The sequence below is a fragment of the Mirounga angustirostris genome, unplaced genomic scaffold (assembly GCF_029215605.1).
Source record: "Mirounga angustirostris isolate CCGP_5_RB_7025 unplaced genomic scaffold, mMirAng1.0.hap1 SCAF_7, whole genome shotgun sequence".
NCBI lineage: Eukaryota > Metazoa > Chordata > Mammalia > Carnivora > Phocidae > Mirounga > Mirounga angustirostris.
Genome location: NW_026991715.1, coordinates 81,956,988 through 81,965,985, shown reverse-complemented (window position 1 = coordinate 81,965,985; position 8,998 = coordinate 81,956,988). Strand labels below are relative to the sequence as shown.

Here is an 8,998-nt window from a genome sequence, read left to right as displayed (position 1 = left end):
GATCCCAGGACCCTGGGATCATGACCTGAGCCGACGGCAGACGCTTAATGACTGAGCTACTCTGGCACCCCAAATATTTTCAAATTATAACATCATACAATTTATAATGTAAAATATACGATATTTGTAAGTCTAAAGACAATAAATACTATTTATCATATGAGTGGGGTTTTTTTACATATAATTTTGGTAAAAAAATAATAATAATAATGCAAGACTCCTGCCAGAGAATAAAATGAACTTCATTTCTTATTACAGAAACAGAAAGTAAAAAAATATAATTTTGAAAAAACACACTGCGTCTTAGTTTATATTAAATTATATTACTTATAATTTATGTTTAAATAATTGATATAGCCATTTAATTGAAAAAATAATTGGTACAGCTAAAATTTAGTTATAACACTTTGAAAAAAATAGTACCATTAAAGCACTTATAATATTTCTAAGAAGGGTAATACATGCCTAGCACAAAATTACTAATCTAAGAATTTAAGTTTCAAAATGCAACACAGGTTGCCATGTAACTATTTAGGCTGATTTTTCAGCAGTAGGTGGAGGAGATTTTAAAAGGAAGGCTGCCCAGTTGACTCTGATTCAAAGAATTATCAGAACTTTATAACCTAAAACAAACCACTTATAATTTTTTTAATTGCAGAACATGTTTTTAGCAATTTCAATCATCTCATTTTTCTGAATACTGATCAATTATTTTTCATTCTGTGAATATGAGTGACTTTCAAATGAAGATACTTAGGATATTCAATGTCATTCATTTCAATTCTACACTTCTTTTCCCTGGGCTAAATTTCCATAAAAAGCTCAAAGGACTGTCCATTAGAAACATATATTTTATAGAAAAAAAGTATGTTTTACATTTAAAAAATGAAAATGTCCACAAAAAACCAATTTTTTAAAAAATGTATATAATCGGGTGCCTGGGTGGCTCAGTCATTAAGGGTCTGCCTTCGGCTCAGGTCATGGACCCAGGGTCCTGGGATCAAGCCCCACAACAGGCTCCCTGCTCCACGGGAAGCCTGCTTCTCCCTCTCCCACTCCCCCTGCTTGTGTTCCCTCTCTCGCTGTGTCTCTATCAAATAAATAAATAAAATCTTTTTTAAAAAGGTATATAATGTATTTCTCAGCATTGCTGCAAAGAAAAATTCATATAATACTGATATTACAATTTGAAGGACATCTGAAATTACTTCCATAAATTTCAATCTAAATAGAAGTATCGGGCCAAAGGGTGCTCAAAATCAATTATGGCATAAAAAGTAGCCTTGAAATCTGTATATAAAGAGCCTCCATTTTCTAAAAGGATGAGGAAGGTAAAATTCAAAGGAAAGGCATCCACCTACCTCTGATAACGTGTGTTAGCTAGAGTAGTCTCAAGAAAAGAGACAATAATGAGGTAGAAAGGAAGGTTCTACAGCCAGCAAAATAAACACAGCTTGGAAATTAAGGGTAGCTGCAAATTTCAAAGTTGGCATTCTCTCAATACTGAGCTTGGTAGTGAGCATTCTAAATGCACTCATAACACCATATATGTTAAGTGCTTTTAAAAATCCAAGTTTATACAAGGTCTTTTAAGATTAGACAAAAATCTTTCATTATCAATGAAAAGATCCTTGAAATAGATGTCAATGGCTCAAATCCAACCAAGATGAAAAAGAGAAATTAAATAGCAATAGAGAAATCAGAATTTCAAGAACTCAGAAAATGTAGCTGATCTTCCTGAGTCAGGAGCATTTATTTAGGCCCCTAATACCAGAGGTCTGGAGTCTGTAATCAGTTTTCTAAAACAGCTCTCAGACTCTTTTCTCTTGACTCTTTTCTGTGACTCTTTTTCCTTTCTCTGACTCTAATTTATCTTGCACACTATCTCTGGATTAATCTCCTTCAGGCCCTTTCATTCTATTAGTGTTCAAAAACTCTACAGCAACTCCCAATTCCTTCCTAAACAGATTTAACAGCTCCTGTTTTTTTTTTTTCTTTTTCAGATTCCTTGCAATTTTTCTACCTCCCACTCAGACAAGACTATTTTCCACTAACCCCAACCATAGGACTTTCTCTAGAGTTGGTATCATCATTTATTTGCACCATGCACTTGACTACCATTCAAGCATTGTTCAACTTGCTTCCTTCCTGAAATACCATCCTTTCTTCATCAGCTGAAATCCTTTCTACCCATTCCTTAAGCTTCAGCCTAAGTCCTGATTTATTGACACCTTGCATATTTATTTATTTACTTTGGCCTATTCTGATTAATCCCAGCTCTAAATTCTTATAGAGGTATTTATTGTTCATTCCACATAATTTAGTTTGGGTGTCTATTATTTTGTATTTTTCATTAACTTGCAGGGGCACTGAGTCTTAATACATCCATAAGATAGTAAGCTATTTGGAGGCTTGGATCACATCTTAAATTTTTATATTATAGGATGGGTGGTGACTGGGTAGACAGGAATTCTGCCTCATTTCATAAAAAGGGAATTCAAGGAGTCCTATTAAAATATATATTGTATGCCTTAAACTTATGAGTAAGAAAAAAAAAAATGATGGCGTGATGCCTGAATCCTCACTGCTAATGTGAGACAGATTTTTGAGCTGGTAAAGGTTTCTGCTAAGGTGACCCACCTACTTTGTGGGATGCCTGGGAGTCATAATCTGCTGTCACCCTTTTACACTGAAAGAGCAGACTGGTACGAAGGTAATAAACAAGGTTGAGAAGGTGCATGTTTCCTATAGGTAAGAAACTGGATTAGCCCCAGAGAGTTAAAAAAAAAAAAATGACATATTGTATAAACATAGATGAAGGGGAGAGGGAGATACAGGCTCCCAGTGCTGGAATGAATATGTCAGGGGAATAAAGGCACAAGATAAGGAATATAGTCAATGCTATTGTAACAGCAATGTAATGGAAAAGATGGTAGCTTCACTTGGGATGAACATACTGTAAAATCACTAAGTTGTACACCTGAAACTAATGTAACATTGTGTCAACTATACTCAAATTAAAAAAAAACTATATATATAGTGTAATGAAAAACAAAATAAAAATAATTGAAGGAATTGAACATAAAAGCAGGATATTATTCTCCTAGGGCTATGATAACAAAGTGGGTGGCTTAGAACAACAGAAATTTATGCTTCACCATTCTGGAAGCCAAAGTCTGAAGTCAGGATGTCAGCAAGCCCATGCTCCCTCTAAGTATAAAATTCTTCCATACCCCTTCCTAGTTCCTGGTGGCAGCTCTCAGTTCTTGGCATTCCTTGGCTTACAGCTGCATCACTCCAATCTCCGCCTCTGCTGTACATGGCATACTCCCTATGTATCTGTGCCTCCACTTGGTCTTCCCTCTTTTTATAAAAGCACTAATTATATTGGGTTATGGGCCCACTCCACTTTAGTATGACTTCTTTAATTATCAACAATTTGATTATAATACACTTAGGTATGTTTCTCCTTCTATTTATCCCATTTCAGTTCACTGGCAATATCTTCCAAATGATATGGGAAATTATCAGCCATTATTTTTTCAAGTATTGTTTCTATCCCAACTCTCTGCCTTCTCCTGCTGGGACCCTTTTTTGATAAATTTCCACACGTACTTTATGCTTAATTTTACTTTGTTATGTTTGCCTTCTTTGTTTTTTGTTTCAGTTTACATATCATTTCTAAGAGTGTATTTCTGACTTCAATATATATAGCCTATCCTATGCTCTGCTTTTAATCACATCCATGAGATCCACTTGATTCTTCTTTTTTTTTTTAAGATTTTATTTATTTGAGGGGCGCCTGGGTGGCTCAGTCATTAAACGTCTGCCTTCGGTTCAGATCATGATCCCAGGGTCCTGGGATGGAGCCCCACATTGGGCTCCCTGCTCCGTGGGAAGCCTGCTTCTCCCCCTCCCACTCCCCCTGCTTGTGTTCCCTCTCTCGCTGTGTCTCTCTGTCAAATAAATAAAATCTTAAAAAAAAAAAAAGATTTTATTTATTTGAGAGAGGGAGTGCATGAGAGAGTATGGACAGCGGTGCGGGGGAGAGGGGTGGCTGAGAGGAGCAGAGGGAGAGGGAGAAGCAGACTCGACTCAGGGCTCAATCCCAGGACCCAGAGTTCATGACCTGAGCCAAACGCAGATGCTTAACCGACTGAGCCACCCAGGAGCCCCTACTTGGTTCTTCTTTGTATAAATATATAAACATTCTATCAATACTCTCCAACCATGCATTCACATTTTCTTTTTTTCTCTTTTCTATAACATATAAATCAAGAATATGTTGAAGGTCTTACTAATTGCAATATTTGTATCATCTCTGGGGCTATTTTTATAATAGACTATTGTATTTCTTTTTTTTTTTTTTAAGATTTTATTTATTTTTTTGAGAGCGAGCAAGCAAGAGAGAGAGCACAAGCCAAGGGGAAGGCAGAGGGAGAAACAGACTCCCCGCTGAATAGGGAGCCCGACGTGGGACTCAATCCCAGGACCCTGGGATCATGACCAGAGCCGAAGGCAGACGCTTAACCAACTGAGTGACTGAGCCACTCAGGCGCCCCTAGACTATTGTATTTCTTTATTGCTTGTCTTGTTGCTGGTTACTCATATGATTAGTAATTTTATATATCACATATTGGAGGTAATACACAGTAAAGATCTAGATTATCTTGCTTTCTAAGTTCTCCTAAGCATATATTTTTACTCCTAGAGCATATATCTTAATTCTAGGATTTGGTCCTTCTAGAGCAGGGCCTTTCTGGATTCTTAACTCAAAGTTCTGGGCGCTTACCATGGTATCTCTAATTGGGTTGGCCTGATAGTTTTATAGAATTAGGTATCTACTCAAATCTCCCCTGACTCCCTGTGGTTGCTCTCTGCTAGACATTCTGGAGTTTTACTCCTTGGATGCATAGCTAAACAGTGAGCCAAAGACACAAATAATTTTAGATATGTTATTGTGGCTCCTTTTCTGCCATGCCTTTCTCTTTATTTTTTTTAATTTTTAAAATCTTATTATGTTATGTTAGTCACCATACAATACATCATTAGTTTTTGATGTGGTGATCCACGATCCATTGTTTTCGTATAACACCCAGTGCCCCATGCAGTACGTGCCCTCCTTAATACCCATCACCGGGCTAACCAATCCCCCTTCCCCCCTCCCCTCTAAAACGCTGTTTGTTTCTCAGAGTCCATAGTCTCTCATGGATCATCTCTCCCTCTGATTTCCACCCCCTTCATTTTTCCCTTCCTTCTCCTAATGTCCTCCATGCTATTCCTTATGTTCCACAAATAAGTGAAATCATATGATAATTGACTTTCTCTGCTTGACTTATTTCACTTAGCATAATCTCCTCCAGTCCCATCCATGTGGATGTAAAAGTTGGGTATTCATCCTTTCTGATGGCTGAGTAATATTCCATTGTGTATATGGACCGCATCTTCTTCATCCATTCATCTGTTGAAGGGCATCTCAGCTCTTTCCACAGTTTGGCTATTGCGGACATTGCTGCTATGAACATTGGGGTGCATATGGCCCTTCTTTTCACTAAGTCTGTGACTTTTGGGTAAATACCCAGGAGTGCCAATTGCTGGGTCATAGGGTAGCTCTATTTTTAATTTTTTGAGGAACCTCCACACTGTTTACCAAAGTAGCTGTACCAACTTGTATTCCCACCAACAGTGTAAGAGGGTTCCCCTTTCTCCACAACCTCTCCAACATTTGTTGTTTCTTTCCCTGTCCATTTTTGCCATTCTAACTGGTATAAGGTGGTGTCTTAATGTGGTTTTGATTTGAATTTCCCTGATGGCTAAGAGAAGAAAAGGTATATAGATTGGGATGGAAGAAATAAACTTTGTTTATAGGTGACGTGGTTATCTATGGAGAAAATCTGAAAGAATCAACAAAAAGTTCCTGAAACTAATAAATGATTACAGCAAAGTTGCAGGATACAAGTTTAATATATAAAAGTCAAACCATATCTTCTGCTTAATATTGCTATGAACCTAAAATGCTCTAAAAAATAAACTCCATTTAAAGAAATATGTTATTAGTGGAGTAGCAATGTATTTTTCTTGAATCTCCTAACAAAACAGACATAATAATGAATGCATTAAAGCATTAAATATGTAAATAAATAAAATAGAACATTTAAAGCATTTTAAACCAAAGTAGTCAAGTGTTATTCTTACAAACCACAAAATTCCATTGAGCTGTGCCAAACTACCAACACCCATGTATATCTGTGTGAGAGGAAGTAGAAGGCAATGATTTCTGATAGCCCTGATGCTGGTAAATTGCCAAGAACGATTCATTCAGAAAGCAAGAGAAGACTCTGGAATAGAAGTCAGGCGTAACTATCTGAGGAAAGCATCAGGAGAGGAGGCTTTCTGTTTCCATTCTAAGGATGAGTTTAGGGGACTTCAGGAATGTTAGACAGTGCTGAGGTTGCCTGGTTGTCGTGAAAGCTTAAAACCACCCAACTGAAGAAGTTTCCTTCAAGGACAAAATCAATGCTAAAGAGAAAGTGTTGGGAATAGAATACAAATTAAGCAGGAGAAAGATACTATGGGGAAAAAAGAAAAAAGTTGGGGCCGGCAGTGTGGAAGAGAAAGAAAGAAAGGAAATATTCTGCTAATAGTAAAAAAAAGAAAAGAAAGGAGACAGTTCTCACAGCACCTGAACTGGCTATTTGATGCTTTACGGTAGAGAAAAGCCTGCCACCATGAGACTATGAAAGTTACCTTGGCATAGTCCCATATTTGGAAGATAATTTTTAAAATTCAAAAAAACTCATTTCATATAAACATTCATAACACAATAGCATTATGGTTGAATTCCATACCAATTCCCCCCAGGTTGAAAAGAAATATATGAGCAGAATAAACATCTTTCAGACAATGAAGACATAACAAAAGAATATGATCTACCAAAAAAGATTTAAAAATTGAAGCTTAGTATTTCAAAATAAGCCAAATAAAATTAAAATATGAAAGAAAGCATAAGAGCTAGAAAAAATGAGAAAAATAAATTATGAAAATAAGAGAGCTTGAAAATAGACTTGAGTTCCAAAATGATTTAGGAATAAATTTAAAATAATTTTAGAAATAAAAACAAAACTAAACAGACAATGAAAATGAAGAGATATCACACATGATACAGTAAAAGACATAGTGAAAAATAGAATAGTAAATTTTAAAATCAAGCAAAAATTAACAGAGACATAAAATGAGGAAGTAATAGAAAAAGGTAGAGAAATTACATACACACACACACACAAAATCCAAGTGAAAAGCAAGACCAAGAATACATAATAAAAACTGTAATTTAGGGGCACCTCGGTGGCTCAGTTGTTAAGCATCTGCCTTCAACTCAGGTCATGATCCCAGCTTCCTGGGATCGAGCCTCGAATCTGGCTCCCTGCTCACTGCTCGGCGGGAAGCCTGCTTCTCCCTCTCCCACTCCCCCTGCTTGTGTTCCTGCTCTTGCTATCTCTCTTTCTCTGTGTCAAATTAAAAAAAAAAAAAATCTTAAAAAACTAAAAATTAAAAAAAAAAAAAAAATTGGGGCGCCTGTGTGGCTCAGTTGGTTAAGCGACTGCCTTCGGCTCAGGTCATGATCCTGGAGTCCGGGGATCAAGTCCCACATCGGGCTTCCTGCTCAGCAGGGAGTCTGCTCCTCCCTCTGACCCTCCTCACTCTCATGCTTTCTGTCTCTCATTCTCTCTCTTGCAAATAAATAAAATCTTAAAAAAATTAAAATTAAAAAATTAAAATTAAAACTGTAATTTAACATAACTTTCCTGAAATAAAGAATTATATCTTCATATTGAAAAGGAATATCATTTCTCAGAGAAAAGGTGTTTTTTTTTTTTTTAAGACTTTATTTACTTATTTGAGAAAGAGAGCACAAGACAGTGAGAGCGAGCACGAGCAGAGGGGAAGGACAGAGGGAGAAGCAGACTCCCCACTGAGCTGGGAGCCTGAGCTCAAGACCAGAGCCTAAGGCAGACGCTTAACCTACTAAGCCACCCAGGTGCCCTTCTTAGAGAAAAGTTTTACAAGCAGCCCAAATCAATACATACTACGGTAAAATTATTTGATTTAAGCTCCAAATGCTTTCACAAGTGACTTGCTTTAAACAACTTTAACGATAATCCAAGTACTACTTAAATTATTTGAAAAATAAACATAGGGGAAAAAACCCTCTAAATTCTTGTTATAAGGTGAATGTAATATTGATTATAAAATCTGATAAAAAATGCTCCAAAAAAGAAATCTACAAACCAACGATGCATGTGAATATTAATAAAAATCTTTGACTTGTAAATTTAATATTATTGCAATAATGAAGTGGATCTTTTTTTCTTGAGATAAAAAATTATAAGGTCTATATGAAAGGACAAATAAGAATAGAGAAAATATAAAAACCATGAAAAGGATATTCTAATCCTTTCTGTATGAGGTGTATTTTATGAGCTCTATATGCAAGAGAATAAATATTAGAAAAATGAATGAACTAAGATAGAAAACCTGGAAATAGACATATTTGCAAATAAAAATTTAGTATATTACAAACATAGCATTAGAAATCAGTGAGAAAAACATTCTTTATAATTAGTAGTGTTGGAATAGTGTCATAGCCACACAAAGAAAAGACAAAATTATCTCCACGATGAATATGTCAGTATTAGGAGAAAATAATGCACCTATAAACTTGAAAGTAGGGAAGCAGTCTTAATTGTGACTCACAAAATATAATTAATAAAGGATAAAATTAATAATTTTAGTTATGTTACTTGTCCAAAAAATATGACAAACATTATAATCAATACATAACAAATGACAAAACAGTGAAACACATTTGCAAGGAAAAATGCTTAAGGGCCATCAGATTTACTCATTAATAGGATTTTAAGATAGGGTAATTTGGAATATGGACCAAGTCAGATATTCAGATATATTCCAAAGATAAAAACAAATGCAAGTTGTCTCA

General features: G+C 35.8%; 1 non-coding gene across 1 annotated transcript; it reads left to right on the top strand.

The window, feature by feature from the left end:
- Nucleotides 1-2,526: 2,526 nt before the first annotated feature.
- Nucleotides 2,527-2,677, top strand: LOC123842015 (U12 minor spliceosomal RNA). The gene has a single exon (XR_006790340.1). It is a non-coding gene; the product is annotated as a U12 minor spliceosomal RNA (small nuclear RNA).
- The last annotated feature ends 6,321 nt before the right edge of the window (nt 2,678-8,998 follow it).